General features: G+C 36.6%; 1 protein-coding gene across 48 annotated transcripts in view; it reads right to left on the bottom strand.

The window, feature by feature from the left end:
* TFPI (tissue factor pathway inhibitor) overlaps window positions 1-19,357 on the bottom strand; it is a 187,039-nt gene that overhangs the window by 88,667 nt on the left and 79,015 nt on the right. The window lies entirely within an intron of this gene.

Below are 19,357 nucleotides of genomic sequence, written 5' to 3'. Positions count from 1 at the left end.
AGAGGAGATTAATACAACTTATAAGAGTACCATGTATTCAGTGGTAAGCATAGCTGTCTTATTCCTGTTATAGCTAGAACAGTAATATTAACAACAAAAATAGATATTGGATTGAAAAAGTTACTTCATTCATGCAGTGCCAGCCAACATAAATAATATACGAGTGCTGTGCAAACATGCATTGTGTAATTAAATGAATATTTTATCTAACCCATTTAAATCATGAAACAGCAGCTTCTATATACAAACAAAATAACTCTGCTGTTCTACAACGGCATGCTGAACAAAAAAAAGATGCTCAATTTACTCATAGCAGTTAAAGATGAGTAATCCTTGCACTTGGAGAATGGAAAGCTTTTCTTTCACTTCTGGTGGCAAGCTAAGAGAAGTTATCTGCATCCCAATAGAAACTGCCCCCTTCTCCATTAAGTGAGAGAAATTTAAGTTTTTTGATGGAGTTGCAGAGAAAGCATAGCCATCACAGCCTAATGCTCTACCTGAAAACAGAGCAGAATGCATGTGTTGTATTCTGCACAAGTAAGACCCAGGATGCATCATCATCTTCCCTTCTAGAGAAAACCACGAACAGTTCTAAGCTTAGCACTGTTCAAATTTGTTGTCTTTTTTAGTTGAAAGTAGACAGGAATTTCTTCAAAGATGAAGACAAAAGGGAATTTCATTTTTAGAACCCAGAAGAATTTCAGGGTTCAGTGAAGGTAACAATTTGAGGAATAATTTTCTTAACAAGTGATTATTTCCTGGAAGTCACCACACATTTTCAAGATTTGCACAGCTAAAGCTAAACTTGGGTGTGACAGAAAGAGTATGAAGACTCATTGAATAGTTTGTCAAATGCTAGAATCTATGAATGTAGAGCTTTCAAACTTCATTGAAATATCAAAACCATTCTATTTCTGTGTATTTGAAAGAACAAGTTCATCAGAAGTCATCGAAATCTAATTGTACAACATCGATGTAGGAAATAATATATTTTCATCACTTAAAACATAGTTCAAATTCAATTTAACCACCATGGCCTTATAAAGCTCCTCTGAGAAGTCTGAAAAATTACCACTAACTACTAATTACACCTTTTCAGAAATTTAAAGCCTTATTAATATGCATTCAAAATACATGCTTAAATACACATTTGTTTCACAGCAGTTTAACTTAACAGATATCAGTGAAACTGCCTAGATTTATAGTGTGTAATTAAGACTAATTCTTGACTCCAAGTGGTGCCCCAGTTGGATTTTATAACTGCTCTTCACTCTTGTTAAAAGAGAGACTTGCTCTAAAGACTTGGGATAAAAAGACCTCCTCAATGAAGCCAGTGAGGCCAGAACTTTTTGTAACTGGGTTTACCTCCCAGGACCTAGGAAGTGTACAGGGAGCATCAAACTAAAAATGTTGTTTAGCTGCAACTAGACTTTACTACTTCTGGCCTAAAACAAAGATAAAATCAAGAGTACATCGTACAAATGCAGTAAGTCTCACTAAGAAAAGCGTTAAGCCTATTCTGATTGGAATCAAAAAAATTCCACATTTAGATAACGTAACAGATAATTTTATTCTATAACCCACGTAACATCAGCGCCCCTTAACGCAAGCTGCTTCTTTTCAGTGGCCATCTATATACTACAGTACTGGCTTAAACTTTTTCTACTTCTCCTTAAATAAGAGCCTTTTATTAACATCAGTATTTTTCCATAGTCTCTTTAAATACCATTTACAAGCTCTCTTTGTGTGGTTTAGCACACTCAATCTCCTTAAAATACTGTTTTAGAAGCACATAACCAGGACAAGGGAAGATATTTGTATTCTTTAAGTGCCATCAAGAAACTATGGGTCCTTTTTCTCATGGTGACATTTCAGAAAAGGCTGTAATTGGCTCAACTACTTTCTGGCTTGTTTACACTGTTAAAAATAATTTGACATGATTGCTTTGCATTTGCTCTTTTGTTGGAGCTATGATAATAATGCCACTGTTCTGGGTGTAAATGAAGTAAACAGGGACAAAAAGGATTGCTTAAAAACCTGGCTGCATTTCTCTGCATCAAATTCTCTCTGCTTTAAAAGCAGAAGAGTATTTACAAAATGTAACCTCAGTACAGCTTAAAAAAAAAAATGTTGACTTAGTAGTCAGTACCTTCACTTATGTTGTGATGATGGCAGTTCTGCTTGGACAAATCTAGATGGAGTAAAGAAGACAGAAACCAGAAGTTTCACGAGAATAACCTGTGTTATTGCTGATTTGTAATTATTTCAAGTTTGCAATACGTGAAACTGAAACTGCAGAACTTGCTTTAATTTAATCTTCTTGGCATCTTAGATACTCCAGAAGAAACTAAAGAAGCTCAAGGACATATGGGTTATGTTCTATAAAAACCACCTAAATCTTATTGACAAAATATCAGATGCTCTGCATTGTACACAAGAATGAAGTATCTGTGACTCTAATACAAAGACAGATCTTAGAAAGCAGTTTTCTAGAATTAGGTTGTACCATTGATCTTTTATTTATTTTTAGGCCACAAATGAGACTTACGCAATTCAATGATTTCTATTGATGTAAATAGTATCTCTTCACTACAGTCGCTAGAGTTTTGCATTACTGCTAAACAAAGGCATCCACATGAACCAGATAAAGGACAGGAGGCATTGCAGTCAAGAAACAAAAGAGCAACAAAAGACACAAAAACAGCAGTCAGTCAAGCTCTGGGAAACGACACACCAATTAGAGTATTTCTCCCCACAGATCAATACGGGAGCTGTTCTTTCTACCTTGAATTAGTCAGTAAGCTGTATGACCTTGATAACAAATAGCTAATGCATAAAGCAATGCTTTCTGGAATAAAAATTCATATCAACAGCTGGAGATGTTGTTCAGGAAGGAGACCCTGGCAGGCAGCCCCAAGGCTGCAGCACAAGCAAACACCACCACAGGGATTGTGCAGCATCACAGAGCAGGAACTGGGGAGGATCACAGTAGAAAACAGCAGTAAGAGATTTGGATTACTCCATCTACCAGTACTTCCTAGGCCACAAAAATTGGTCCTGACAGACAACACCAACCTAAGATAAAAGACTTAGGAGCTATCAGTCTTACTGTGAGGCTTGCAAATAGCTCTGTATATCAAGATAACAGTAGGGCAGAGAGATGCAAATCCAACTTCCCTGTGTACAACTCAAGGCTACCAAAATGTGCTGCTCAATATACCCTGCCACTCATGGAGAGTTCCTCCACCCTGAAACCTCACGATCACTTTGATCCATGAGAACACTTGGAAACATACTATCTCTAAAACTAGAAGAGCTAAGAGTTAAACCATTCTATATATTATTAAAAAAAGGCTTATCACCTCTTTAAAGTCAAATGAAACAGCAGATTCCAGAATCTCCTGGAGAGAGCCATTTCACATGGCAGATAAGTAAGAACAAATAACATTCAAACTACCTCTGCATTAGACGCAGAGTAAACACTGGCACGTATAGACTTCTGCTGTATATAAGTACATAAACACACCTTTTTCCTTGTTTGTTATTCAAATTATTTTACTAAAACAGCTTCCCCTCCCCCCCCCCCCCCCCCCCCATTGTTTTCACCTGCTGGAGAAATGCTGATCATTTCAAAGACGTTTTTCTGAATTGAATCTAGAAGTTGTGAAAGATGCAAGATTGATCATGCTGTGTCTGCCATCTGATGACAAGACAGCAGGACAGCAGCCAATGCAGAGAACTAATTCTGCTGCTTATTTTACTGCAGATAAATACTCAGAGCATAGCCTTCTGCTCCCCAGGCCTTAAGTCAATCACAAGAGCCAAAAGGCAGTTTGCTTTTTACTAGGCTAATAGCTGAGCAATTACAGGCTCGCTCCATCTCTCTCTATGCATTCCAATTCTTACCATGAGAGCACCTTATATAGTAACATCTTTCATATCTTCATTCCCATTCCCAAGGCAGCACTATTTATCCAGGGAGACATGTCTATCTCGGGCTGTTTTTCAGCTTAACAAAAACCTGCCCATCAGTGCTTTTGCAGAATGCTCTCATTTTCTGTTGGGCTGCATCAAGTTTGACTGCCTGAGTCGGACACCCAAATAACTGCTTATAGACAAAACCGCCTTAACAATAAATATAATCAACTGCCATCACTGTCACAAATGCATGACTTGATATTTTAGGAATATGTACCCCCAGATATTTTTCTGCATGAACTATAAGCAAGTGCAAGGATCACAGAATGATCCATCTCAGATGCACAAGCCTGAGGTGGGATAAAAATCAATTTTATGTTCCAACATTTTCCAGGCAATTCCTGGTATTTATAGGGTGGTTCATGAGAGGAGCAGGTCACTGAAGAAATATTGCTTGGTTGCCAGCCTTTACTTTCCAATTCATTACTGTTCTGATGGCACATGCTTATAATCAAGCTTACTGGACTGCAGGTAAAGTGTTTGCTGTATCTTAATGGAGTCTACATAACATTTGAGCAGTTTTTATAAAAACAAGTATTTTACAGAAGTGAGACAAAGAATCAACAAAGTAGATACAGACTAAAGAAAAAAAAAATATATATGGAAATTTTGTGCATGGAGACCATAATCTGTAGAGGTATGTGTGAAGAATGTGTTTTACAATCTTTTTTGAGATATTTAATATGACCTTGTGAATGATCCTAATTAACAATATCCACAGATGTTGCTGAAAGGGAAAAATCATATTACCATTTTTTTTTTTAAAGACCTTTGTTAACTGGAATTATACAGCCACAGATCTCATCTCCTTTCACTTCATTACTTCCTTATTTTTATTACTTATTTATTTTCTCTTAGAGCACAAGCTAACCAGGTTTCATGCACTGTGGGCTGCCTGACAAGTAACCGAACCCTTTTGCTTTCTTCAGTCACATATCAAGGTCACAAGCTCACAATCAAAAGCATCACGCATTGTAAGGCTTCCACAGCAGTCCACATATAACATAAAAAGCATTAAATTGATATCTGAGTTTAAAATTATATGCACAGATTTCCTTTCTTTTCTTTGCAAAGAGCAAGAAATTTGTGCCCACTCCCACCCCTCAAAGAAACAAATTAATCAACCATCCTCCACAAGTATCAGTATTGAAAAAAGAACAAACAGTGGTGTGGCAAATGACAGCCGTCATTGTCAATGCTCACGTTAACCTGACACAGCAATCCCGATGCTCTATGTCTGCACGCATCTGTAATCCATGCTCCCAGAAGTGCTTCATATTAGACAAGTAGATTTTCCTGAACTGTTCCCATCCTTTCAACCTGATTTAACAGTCATGCCAAAGAGTTACACCTAGCAAGCATTTGGTTCTTCCCCTCTTGCAAATGGCCATTTTGAATTGACTACATTTTCTCTGTTAAGTAATAGAGCAGTACACCTGCTTGCAGATATACTGTTGTTTTTTGATTTTCATTTCTATTACTCCTCACATTTTTCTGTTTTCTGTATGTTACAGGAAACAAGGCAGGTTGGACTTATTTTTTTTCCTTTGTTTCTTCCCTTTGATGGTAAAAGGATGAGATATGTCAGCTAACATCAGACATTTTGAAGGGAATAACATGTCAAAACAGTTTCTCCTTTTACTTGAGAGATTCTACTGAGCTGCTGATTTTGCAGCTGCAGCAGTGGCATCATCTACTTTTCTTCCATACAGTGATCTCCCAGAGTACGGTGAAAAGTGAATCCCGACAGGATGAATAAGAATGGAAATCAAAGCCTCAAATACTGAAGATATTGCAGCCATTAAGAATTAAGCTAAATCTTCCAATTTGAGGGTTCAAGACTTCAACTGGTAAAGGTCAGATGGATTATTACAGGTAATTATTTTGGCTTAAATAATCCTAAACATGCTTGTTGGTAGTTGATTGTCTCCCAGCATCAACCATAACTGACACAACATTGATCAATCCTCTACACAAACTGCCATGAAATAGTAGGGAAAAACTGCCTGATATACAAACCTAAGTGCTACAGAAACAAATCAAAACACTATTAGCATGATATATCATTTAAATGAATCAGTAGACTCTTTAGACAGAAATATTTCTCACCCACAGTATTTTACTGTAACCCAACTGCGATTGCAGTTGCAGCTACAGAAATCTTCCTACCATTGCATTGATTTAAAAACAACCCAACAGTGATGCTCTAAAAGGAAATCATTAATAGTGCATATTACTATGGGTAATCAATTATAATTAGTCCCAGGGATAAATTACTAAGTCTGCACCTAACCTCTCCCTTCCCCTTTGCCTTTCACTTTCCCAGATGTCTGTCATCCCAGCAAGACACACTGGAATCAAGTAATTCTGCCTTGATCCATCTCCCTTGCTGAACTGACTGAAAGGAATAGGTTTGTTGAAGAAGGAAAAGACTAACTTCATCTAAGTAGGCCTAACTTCATCTAAGTAGGCCTCAGAAAATTACCTAAAGTCTAAATAACTTGGCTGGTAAAACATATTTGGTGGTAACCAGGGGTCTTGTTTAGAAATGTGATACTCTTTACACAAGTAGAAAGACTTAACATACAGTGTATTTTTAGGGTAACCTGTGCAAATGAAGGTAAAACACCAGCCTTCCACCTCATGTGTGCTCTAGTTATCACCTACTTAAAAACTCTTGCCTCAACTTTAAATGATGACAAGTTTTATATACATATTTCTCCATCCTGCCTGATTCTAATGCATCTGAGACTCAAGTTAGTTTTATTTTCCATTTTACTTACCTGCAAAAAAGCATTTCTACTTAGAAAAGTGAATTCTACTACAAACAATTGTGATAATTAAAGAAATACACAATTAATAATGTAGGATTACTTGGAAACTGGCAAAAGCATGTTTTATGAAACAGCAGCAATCACAACAGTGAGTACATAGGAAATTTTGTCAGTTAGGCAGTTAACCCATTAAATTGAGTTTCATATGCATATAGTGAGTCAAAGCTGCCACTTCATATCTGACAACGTGCTAACTTCAGAGAGTAAGGCTAATAGCAAACTGAGAAAGATTGTTATAAGCACAACTGACTTATCATGGAGGATTTCAGTTAATAATCAAGAGTGAGCTTTTTTTGTATCCCAGTCCCTATTCCAGATAGAATTTCATTAAAAAAAAACAACCCTCCTTTTGCAAAGATGAACTTCAATATAACAAAACATTTTGCGTCCAGGAATGGAAAATGTCATCCAAAATTTCTACCCAAATATCCAACCAATAATAACTTGTTAGTAAGAGTGAGACAGGTTTTTGAAGGTAAGCAGGCTATCTTTAAGTTGCTACCTTTTTTTTTTTTTTAGCACATTTGATATAGAAATATTATTTGAGTTGTGAATGATTTTGTCTGAACTTCCTCCTTTAACTGGCAAATATTTACAGCATTTCTCTCCTCCTGATCTCCAACAGCACAAGTCTCAACCTTCTCTTGGGCATTTAACAATTACATCATTCACTCTCTCTGTACTATCATATACAACACCTGGATTCAAGTTTCTGAAGGCATTCCTATCCTTATAAATAATGCAGCTTCCTAATGTTGCTAATTATGACACGTACATAATTTATGGCTCCCCAGAGCTAACAATTTTCTCTTCTACAGAATGCAAAACATCAGTTTCACTAGTGATAATAATTTTGGATGAAGTTATCTCAGGGGCAGGAAGGAAACTTTTTTTCTGTCCCTCCTTACATTACACTTTAATAAAAAAAATTGGATTTTTCCATAAGTGGGCAAAGCATGATTTAGGACAGTATGCTTGTTTAATAACAAAAATCCAAATATGCAGAAAATAGGATTTTTAAAAAACTCAACTCTCTGTGATATCAAATCAGTCAGGTGCTTATTTGCATCTTTGACTACCTAACTACCCTTGAAAGTCTCATTTGTAAGTATTCATTTGCACTACTAAGTGCTTTTTTCCCCCCCACAGAATTTTCAACAGCATGTTCAGCAGCATCACATTTGGCACTCCAGATTGCCATTTATTCTACCCAAAATCTCCTGGGTAATGATGGCATTCACTTCTTGTGTTTCTGGTCTTGTTGGTGATGTGTTTTTTGCTTGTTTTTGGGTTTGATTCCTTATTTCGTTTTTTCAAGTCAGGAAATCTTCAGTCTACATTGAATCAGATGTGAAGACTTGGAAGTTTTAAGTGGCAAAATATTTTTAGAAAAATCACTGCATGAAGAAAAAAAACAACGGAGTGCAGTAGGCTCCCATTGGTATTGGCACTAAGTCTGGAAGGACTAGACACAGGAAGCCTCAAGGAGCTGAACAGCTCTAGGCTTTCCCTAATAATTAGGGTTTTAGAAATAAGGTTGATTTTAAAGGTACAAGAACAGAACTGTGAAAGAAATCCGATTCTCTATAGAAGAGACTGCTTATCTACTCTTTGAAGTCCTGAACGTAAATTTCTGACTATTCATCCTCTCATTAAGAGAATTCATCTCACTAGTTTTATTTGCTGGAGAAACATGAGGCTTTATATGTTAAGGTTTTGACTCTGAAGTTAAATTTCTAAGATCATCTCACACTTCATCTGTAAAAACAACATAACATCGGGACATTTCCTGTTCTTGTAAGGTTTATAACCTCTGTTGTTTTTCTCCTTTGGCATCACTGGTTCAAGAACATGTGTAACATTTACTAAGATTTATAGTTTTAGGATGAAATTAGGTTTCTGCAGCAAAACAAATTATTCTACATATGAGTCTATTGCCTGAACGCTCCAGCAAAGGACCAGAGACCTTAAGCATAAACTGGTATGGTTTTTTACTCTTTTTGGTTTATCACCTCAGTGAACATAAAGATCACTCCTAATTTATGTAACTTGAAGAAAACATTTTTTCCCCCCAGAAACATGGCATTCTACACTTACAATAAGAGAACAGCTGGAAAAGATGATTCATAAACAGGGAGATTTGATTTTGCTTGCATAAAATATTGTAGAATTCAACTACACATCGAGTAAGGTAAAATGATCGAGTATATCCCCGATAAGGAGGTCTACTCCGTTAAAAAGGTCTGCAAAAATGTTTCATCCTAGCATTTCCATACGGAGTAGCAAGCAATCATGAAGATTTTAATGTTTGAAATTCTATTCATGAAAAAATAAAGCTCCTTAAGTTAGTCATTTTGTCAACATCATTACCTCCAGTGAACCCCGACAAGCTCATTGAATACACACTTTCTCTTGGAAAACATCATCACTATTGAATTTCTACTGCAGCTAGAGGGTTGGTTTTCTTTCCTATCACATTATTGCTACATGCACCAAGAAGAGCCTGGCCTCATCCATTTGCCTCCCACTCCTTTTAGATATTTATAACCATTAATCAGATTCCCTTGCATTCTTTTCCCCAGGATGAACACACCTAGGTTACTCAGCCTTTCCTAATAAGGGAGATGCTTCAGGCCCCTATTCATATTTACGGTCCTTCAAGGGACTCCCTCTAGGAGTTCCCTCTCTTTTTTCAACTGCAGAGCCCAGAACAGGACGCAGTATTCTCAACATGGCCTCACCAGGGCTGAGCAGAGGGGATGATCACCTCCCTCGACCTGCTGGCCATGCTTTTTTTAATGCACATCCATACCATTTGCCTTCCCGGCCACAAGGGCACACTGCTGACTCACAGTCAACCTGAGTCTTAGAGATACAAAAATGCTTTCTGCCTCAGGATGTAAACTAATACATTAACAAGCTATCTACAAGTGATACTCTTTCAAATCCTGAGATATTCTTTTATTCAAAGTTCACAGAATTCATGATTTAAGGTGCAACCTTAAATTCATTTAAGGTGCATTTTTAAGTTTGTATCTTCAGTTGATGCCAAACATAAGGTGGAAGTTCCTATGACTGTTAATTACTAGATTTAGCTATTTTTTATCCTGCATCTTTGAAGAAGTCTTATTGTAAATCTCACAAAAAATCTCTTTTGCTCTTAACTTCAGGTGACACTGGTAACTCTTTGACCAATATTGGGGAAAAGATCATTTTGAAACACAGCATTAAGTCTTCAAACCCAGGCTCCAAAAGTAATCAGGAATTATTGGTCTGATTTAGTCTTTGTGTATACATATTAACAAAATCCGTTTTAATAAAGCCTCTATTTTAAGAAAGGTTTTTTTTTTTAATTAGGACTATTTTTGTTGTTGTTAGATACTGTGCTTCTCCTACATCTAATCCATACTCCTACTTTTGACAAGTAGACTACACCATTTTGTGAAATTATACATTTCTGATGTCCACAACAGAGACACATTTAAAATATCAAGAACACTTCATGTAGCAGGTACAATCACAATACATAAAAGCAATAGCAAAAGCTGGGGGAAAAAAGTAACTGTTTCACTCAACAGGGATCAGCCTTCAGCAAGATCTTTCAAACAGTTTGTTTCTGACAGCATCATTAAGTAATCAGCCACACACTATACTGCAGATTGGATTGAAGCCACCTTATGGTGCAAAGCTCAACTGTATCATAATGCTTAAAAGCAAATTAATGCACATTTTGTTTATGGCCTGTAAGTATAAAAACCTTGGAATAACCTCAATGAAGAAATTTCCAAGTCGATCTTACTTAATTGTAAACGTATCAAGAACAAATTTTTAGAAGAAATTAAAGGTCAGAGCAATTAATATGTCTAGACGTTTATGCCAGCCCAACACTACATGGAAATAAAGTATGTGAAGTATATATAGCAATCCAGTTCAATTAATTCCTCTTTGAGTCTACAGAAGCAGACTGAAGTCAGTTTTGGCACAAGCTAAGGAGAAATCAAATATTCCAAAGAAAAAATAAGTCCTTACTTGTGTGATCTCCCAGCACTGCTCCACTCATCTCATTATTTGTAAACATATTTTACAATTACATTCCCAACAAGTTCAGTTTAATTCATTTTAAGCTAAATTATATATTTCAGATCAAGTTGTTAATTTCTCCACTGTGGCTAGTACTGAGAGAGCCAGCTGAGTGGAAGGCATTGAAGATTCTGTGAGTTGATTTAAACAAGTCACACAATTTCATATGGAACATTTACAGCAATAGAAAATCAAATTAAGTGCCTCTAAAAACAAAAAAAAGGAGCAAATATCAAACTGATAAATCATATTGTTGCATCACAAGTCTTCACTTCTGTTAAGTGTTTTCACTCCCCAAAGACTGTTAAAATTAGATCGCTTCTCTCATACTTGACCAAGGTGAAAACAAAGTTCTCCCATATCTCCATTTTGCATTATTAAGTTCAGTTAGACCTACTTCTTAACTCAGAGAATGTCAGATTATTTTTTTTTTTAAAGTATCCTCTCTGTACATAAGCATAATACTTCTCTGCATTCTAAAATTAAATTTTCTGGATATTGAGAAAATTCACAACTGCAATCTAGTAATTAGAAAAAGAGATAATTTACAGAATAGACCAGTGACTAGTTTACTTTAAAATATCTTATCAAGGAACAAGTCAGCCTTTACACACCATAGGAATTAATGCCTCTTATATACACGTATCTATATGTTTCTTTTTAGTTTTGTATACTTCATTGCTTTGCAACTCGAGCAGTACTCAAAGCACAGATCTAGACCACTCAGAAAGCATGAAGAAAAGAGGCTGCAGCATGTGGGAGTCTGAAACACTGGAATCTTTTTTGGTTTTCAAGTATTACTGATGAAGGGGTGTGCACACAGGTCAACAAAAGTGTCATTTCAGAGTCAAAAAGTTTTGCTGGGTGTAAACCTATACTGGAAGCAAAGAATTATAAAATGTGCCTTAGGAGGACATAACGTGGATTGAGTTCATGAGAAAGTTGAAAACGGTTTATTGAAATAAGGAAGAGCACTGGAGATCCCTCATAACAACAGCTTTTTCACCCAGAAAAACTATATAATTCCTCAGTGCCAGCTAGATGAGTTCACCTGAAAGGGTAAGATTAATTAACAAAATAGGTCTCCGATTGCTTAGGCTGTGACTTTCCATTCAGAATGATCTTCAAGAGTTCTGAGGAAAGACTTCTGACTCAGGCACAGCAGTAAAAATATTGTTTTCTTAATCCAGACTGTATTGCAAGGATGAGAGCTTGTCTCCAAAGTAATGATTTATAACCAAATACTAGAGGAACAAATTCAAACCAGGTACCAACCTACTCCTTGTCCCTTTCTGACACTGACTTGGTGCAGCAGCAGCAGAGAGAAAGGGAAGCACCTGAATGCACCATGAAGGCACAAGTCAGCAGATCTTACAAAGAGGAAAGCTCTAAGCCAAGTTACAGTATTCTGCACCACTGATTTTTCTTTCATCATCTACATATCCCAAAAGAATATACTAAATTATGAAAGAAAAACTTAAAAGATTTGTGTTTCACTGCTACTATTTAACTATGAAATAAAGTACAACCACCTCGCTAAAATACATAAGAAAAATAGTTTTCAGAAGCATGGAATATTCAGCCATATCTCCTTCATACTCTGGAGAACTGTACAACCACCCTACTCTGATGTTGATCAGTGCTCTTATCAGGTCTTACCTAGCAATGTCAAGGAGGCTATAGTGTCTTACCAATTTACACTGAGAGCAATGTGGAGGCTTCCTATGCCATGTAAATAGGTTTGAAAGCTATTGAACTACTTTATGTGAAGGCATCACACTTCTTGCTGCTTGTGTCCCTTTCCATGCAAAGTGTACATAATTTTAGGCAGTCTTCATAATACATGAAAATCAATATCCACATTAATAAAAAATAGTTATGTATTGTAAAAGAAAACAAGTCTTGAACAGCTGAACTGCCACATGGGTAGCTATCCTGTCAGGTACTTCATCACCTATGACACTAACATTGAGCTGTGTGGACACATCTAACCACACACCTTGCATGCACACAGCTATTTTCAACCTTGATTAACAGCACAGACAGCAGATGGAAGTTTGCTATTACATTTACATTTTATTAACTAGAATGAAGCTTTGAGAGAGCCCCCCCACAAAGGAGGGGGGGGGGGGGGGGGAAGCTACACTACAGTCAGATGAGAAAAAGGAGAAAATAAAACTGCTTCTTAGTTCTTTTTTGTATGTATTACAACTCACTGTTTTACTTTCAGGCTCCTGTGGAGTATTTTGTCTTTTATTTCCTATTCCATCTTTGCTCTAAAGCCATCAAGAAAGGATATTTCCTACATAGGCATAACTAGTCAGAGCTTTCTGACCTTTGCATCTGCAGTGAAGGTGAAGCAAGCAAAGATTTTTGGGTCAACACAATCTACAGACATAATGCAGCCCTGACAGTAGAAAATTAAGCTACATACCAGGGTCCGCAAACATTCACTTATTTGCTTACCTCCTTATAAATCAAAGGCAATAGTTCCATTGTATTAGAACAGACAACCATCCTGCTGCAATTTTTAACATAATTCAAGTTGGTTCAAGATACAATTCATGATTTTGACCATAAAAATTTGGTCTAGGAATACAGCTCTTCTCAAATGAGTAAAAGAAATGGGCATAAGCAAATTGTACATTATGAAGTGACTACAGATTATTTAATATTCCCATTCTGTACAGCTTAGTAAAGTCCAGAAGACTGAACAAAAATGCAGAATCATTTCCTACTTTGTGTCCTAAAATGTTGACTCCATGCTTTAAAGACCTCTGTCAGTGGAAACAAGACTTACTACCAATGAGTTTGGGATCAGGTCTGTTTTACTAAAAAGAGGGCAATCCTGATATAAAATGCATACATTTGTTAAGCAAGGATAAGAATTACAACCTGAGGTTTATAGCCAAGAAATTGTCCCTTGAAAGTCATACCTGCATTTTACAACTTTTCTTTTTTTAAATCAAGCAGCATTGAACTGAGCATCTACACTTCCCATACACAAAATAAGTAGTAAATCAAAACCAAAATGAAAAAGAACAAGCAAAGAAAAATAAAGAAAATTTTAAATATAAAAGCTATGTGATCCAAAAGTGCCACTATGTAAGAAGGTCATTTGCAAGTTGATCGCCCTTACCCTTCCAAAAGTTAAATCAGAGCATTTATTCCAGGTCCTATACTATGATCATTTCAGAGAATACATCTGTATGTGCTTCCGCTGAAATCCAATTCAATGGTAAAAGTTACCTTGAGGAAAATGTGAAGCAACTGATGAAAAGTTGGGAAGAAAAGTATTGTAGTCATTTACAAAATGTCCTCATAACTAAAGGTAATTAGAAGAGAACAAGCTTAACTATAAATTAGTTTGAGTACATTCTAAATGATCATATTAGAAAAAAATCAAATGCTGCCTACATTTTCTTCTAAGAGCAGTTAGTTGCCAGTTTTAATAGCACTAGCAGTAAGTCTTTCAGCATGCCTCAAAGATAAGTATGACACTACCCATATTCCTCAAATCCAGAAGCGCTGGAAGGTTATCATCCCTGTCATCTTCAAGCCTGTGGCTACAAATACCCTGAAAAATGATTCAGTGTAGAAACATCAGGGATTAGAGATGGCGTAGTCAAAGTAACTGTAGGTAAAAACTCACCAAATGCTGAAAGCTAACTGAAAACAATTTCCCATTTTCAATTAAACACTAAACATCTATTTAAACTCATTACAGTTGAGGAACTGAATATCTTATTAGCTTCCAACAAGTATTTCATTTATGAAGGGAATCAGAAATGGAAAAAAAAAAATCTCTATTTTCTGGTGCAATTTCTTATTCATTTTCAATTTCCCACTCGGCATAGCACAATGAATGGTCTGTGCTCACTATGTCCTTAGTAAGTTCAAGACAAGGAAGATGAGTTGCAGAATTTTTGCAAATGAAATCTCCTTTGGGGTGTTCAACTTGATACATTTATAAGCGAGTGACTTCCTGACAGACAAAGCATTAAACTTATCCCTCATTCAAATATTTAAAGCATTTTATTTTAGTAGATTTACAGAAAGACAATAGTTTATCTTGTTGCCTGCATTCCAACACTCAATACTGTATTATACTCTCCCTTTTGATTTTTTTCCATTCCTCCACCAACCATATTTAAACATAAAAAATTAAGAAGAAACTGGTTGGTCAGCTTTTCTTGCTGTCTCAGCATCTCTGGTCTAAATTGCTTGGCAGAGCTGCTTGAAAATTACTAAGAAAAACAAGTTTTTATCAGAAATCACAAGAGCACATAGCCTTTGATGTCATCTAAGAGGACTGAGGCAGAGGGCCAACAACTCTAACTTCTTTGCTAGTCTACACAGGGCACTCCTGCAGAGCTCGGACTCCCGAGTCCATACTCAGCCAGGACTATAGAGCCTGGCAACCCAGCAAGGGAGTTTCAGAACTGTTGTGATTTTTTTCCCAACACTTAGGACATCTTTGAACTTCAACCCATGTGGTGCTCTCTCATATTAAGTAACTAGCCACAGACTCATTTGATTGGCATTCCATAGCTCTCAGCCTCAGGAGCTGGACAACAGTCAAAACTCCCACAGTTTCCATCCAGCTCTTTTCTAGCCATGACTTACAGATGAAATCCTTAACTACTTTCTCAGATCCAGTCTTAAAGGGAAATCTTTGAAAGCTATCTCTGGCATAGGGTTTGGTAAATGTACAACACCACCTCTAAACTTAACGCAAGTCTTCAAACCAGTAAAACAATTTCAAAACCAATTTATTTCCTGTTCCCTTCCACAAGCTTTAAAAACATACTTTTGTTTTTTCTTCTACCACTGAACCTCTGGAGGTTTTCCAAAATACTCTGCCTTCCAATAAGTTTCATGTTCCCATCCCCCCATCCTTTCCCTTCCTTCAGATTTGTACTCCACACTGCCTTGGCCAGGCACACACAAGATGCCTGAATGCCTTTTTTTTCCCCCTCTGGAACCAACTGTGCAGGCAGAGACTGGCAAGGTATAACAGTTGTCTAGAGAAAAGACTAAATCTCATGAGCACTAAGGACTTTGTTGTTGGATGTACATACAAAAATCGTGATTTCCCTATATTGTGATATTTCTAAGATTCTTATTGAATATACTGGAATTTAAATCAAACAGATTCCTCTGAATATAAAACAGTTTTAAATATAGCAGTAATCTTCATGAATTCAGCTTTATGGGTAAGCAACTACAGAAATAACTTACTTATCTGATCTTTCCATACTTTCTACGAAGGCCTATCAGGTAACTAGAAGTTTTTCCTGCAGCAGCTGAAGAGTGAGGACCCTGCAGTTACAGAGAGAAGGGCCTCACAGCAAGAAAAGGGAGAGTAGTTTCACAAAGTAGAAATAAGAGGCAAATTGAGATAGTTTAGGTAGATAGTGTTAGAAAACAAGGGATTCCAAGCACTTTCACAGACACTAGGTCTGGAATAACAAAGAGGATGAAGGCCATAAAGATAAGGATTGGAGAGCAGCTCGAAAACATTCGACAGGTAGGTGATTAGATGTCTGCAGGGCAAGCTGAAGCCAGTTTGGGGGATGCCCCCCTTCGGGGTCAGAAGTTTGCAGCAAGGAAGACTACGAGCCTTCATCATCACGACATACTACGCACGCGCAAGGGGGGGAGAGACTGCATGCTAATGGGCTCTTGGGAACATAATAAATATGTATCCAAATTCCTGTCAGCTATTCATTATGTATTTGTTCAGCCTATATCTATAGCACAATTTCTCCTGACAGCGTGCAAGTTAGGTGGAGCGATCCCCCTTGCACCAGGGTGTACGTGCGTCACCAATAAACACATACCTGCTCTATATCCTTACTGGCTATAGGGTCTGATTTCCGCACATCACAGCACTTCAAGAAAAGTCTTCTGTTATTTCTGTACTTTACAATTCTTATTTCTATTTTTGTCTCTGAAGACCAAGAAAAAGCTTTCTACATTTTTCCTCAAAAGCATTAAATGTAGACAGAAGCATTTATCCTGCATTTGAAAAATCTTACTGCCACTGGTAGAAATTATAAAGCTGTGACAGTGTCATACCTCCTCACATGTTTAAGGTGACATATCTGCTGAATTCCACAAATTCAAGAACAAAGTCTAAAAATGACAGTTTACTTGAGATACATTATAAATTCTAGTAAAAAAATTTGCAGAGCTTGTCATAACAGCAGTCTTTGAAGAATACAAATTTGCAATTTGTGTTCCTGTAGAAACCAGAATGAGTCCCAGATAGGAGCTTTACCAAAGCAAGTACATGTATTCAAATTATATTCCCATCAACAATTAGAAAATATTCACAGGGTCCCCATAACCTTCTTATTTGGAAGGGTAGCTGCTCACATTAAATGAGTTCTGAAAGGGCAAACGTTAATCTCATTTCACCTACCGTTTCACTCAGAAGTTATTTCTATTTGGCAGCTGGCAGTACACAACAAATATAAGTGACTAATGGTGAAGGTCATTTGCTGAATATTCTTCCTTTCTGAGAGAGATACTTATTTCTCATCTGTACAGAATTAGAGAACTTGGCATAGCAGACCATTTCAGGACACATTGGATTACTTTATTATTATGATTATTTAAAAGGTTCTTTACAATTACAGGCCAAAATACCATCGCAAGCATGATTCTCCTTTAATTGAAACTGCTATGACTGAAACATTTCCAAGTGGCTCTTTGAGATGATGTATCTAGCATTTGCAAAGAAAAAAATCTTTTCTTCCTAAAGTGCTTCAGGAGAGAGTAAAGTGCTTCCTAGAGTACTTCAGGACTCTGAAGTGGCATGGAGGTGAAACTTTTGTTTGCACACACAAAACAATCCAGAAAAGCCCTATGACATGGGATTGCAACATTACTGGGCACCTAGATTTACTCAGTGTCCTAGTGATTCATTTATTCCTCAACTGTTACAGACTTACGGCTCCCTTTGGGTAATAATGCCGCTCTTACCTAGCTGTGTGCTGATATTTTCTACATAGATGCAATCCCTACCCTGAGTAGGGCTGCAACTCATTCATCTCCTCTGACTCAGCCAATAAAGAAAGAGGAAAAAAATAAGATTACTTTTTTTTTTTTCATTAAATCACAAAGCAAACTTCTCACAGTTACAATGCAATTTTTTTTTTTTTACTTGTATCAGTAGACTAGTAACAAATTTTATTACTACAGAAAGAAGTTAAACAGAAAGGACCTGTGGATTTATTTAGTATCAAGTTACAGCTACAAACATTGTTCTTTCTTCTGAAAGGATTGCAGTCAGCTGACCCTTACACACACAAGTGATCATAGCTTGTACTTCTGCACAACCATTCAAGTAGTAACGTCCCACACAGGAATCAAAGATTAATTACACACCTTAGAAAACAGGGGATTTCCAAATAAAGACTCCTGTGATTTACCAGCTAAGAAGGACACTTATCCTACATTACTCTGAAGCTAAAGCTTCTTTAAGGTTGTGTAATACCTTCCATTTTCCCAACTGGTGGCCTAAAACAGCTAGACTAAAACCAGCTTCCCAACCACTCAGTGGTACTATTCAGTACCCATTCCACAGCACATTTACCTATTTCCATAAAGTTCTAAAATATTCATTTAACAGTGTTATATTAATAGCATTCCTGAGACGAAATTCAGAGATTTTTTTTTAAGTGATTGACATTTCAATAACGTCATTTTGTCTGCATTTTCAGTTATCTAACATGCAGACAAAAATTTAAGTCAATAGATGACCATAGGCTAACTATGGAGTTCCAATCGGAGAGAAGGCAGCAAAAAACCAAAGTAGATTTTAAAGTATCCACATTTGTTTTGTTTTATTCTGAATGTTTTAATATATCCACATAGATTTCAAGTATAATTTTCTCTCTCTTTAATCAAACCATTCTGTAATTAATAATTACATTGCAATATACTTTTCTGCTCTGCTGCATTGATGGCTTTCTAACCACAGAGCAGCTTGGAAAAAAAAAAGGAGATGAGTAATAATAGCAGTAAGAGATGAAAAGTAGTTGACAAGTGATAAAAATGTATAGAGCAATCCATAGAAAGGCTATTTGAGAAGATGAATCAATCAAATCAATTCATCTGCCTGAAGGTAAGAAGGACTTACAAAGTGAACTGGACTGGTTGATGAACTGAAGCCAGTGGTATGAAATTCAACAAGACCATGTGTCTGATCCTGCACTTCGGTCACAACAACCTCATGCAAAACAACAGGCTTGGGGCAGTGGCTAGAAGGCTGTACAGAGTAAAACCACAGGGGGTGTTGGTTGATGCTTGTAGTAGACTACAGCAGAAAATTTGAGAACAGTGTTTATGAGATTAATAATTCTTAACAGCAAATGCATTTTGAAAATATTTCTATTCGTTATCCTCAGTATACACAAAGTATTCATTTAAATGATTCTCTGTTCAATACTAATGAC

The sequence above is a fragment of the Gallus gallus genome, chromosome 7, assembly GCF_016699485.2.
Source record: "Gallus gallus isolate bGalGal1 chromosome 7, bGalGal1.mat.broiler.GRCg7b, whole genome shotgun sequence".
Lineage (NCBI taxonomy): Eukaryota > Metazoa > Chordata > Aves > Galliformes > Phasianidae > Gallus > Gallus gallus.
The sequence above is the reverse complement of the archived record's forward strand: the minus strand, read 5'-3'. Positions and strand labels throughout refer to the sequence as shown.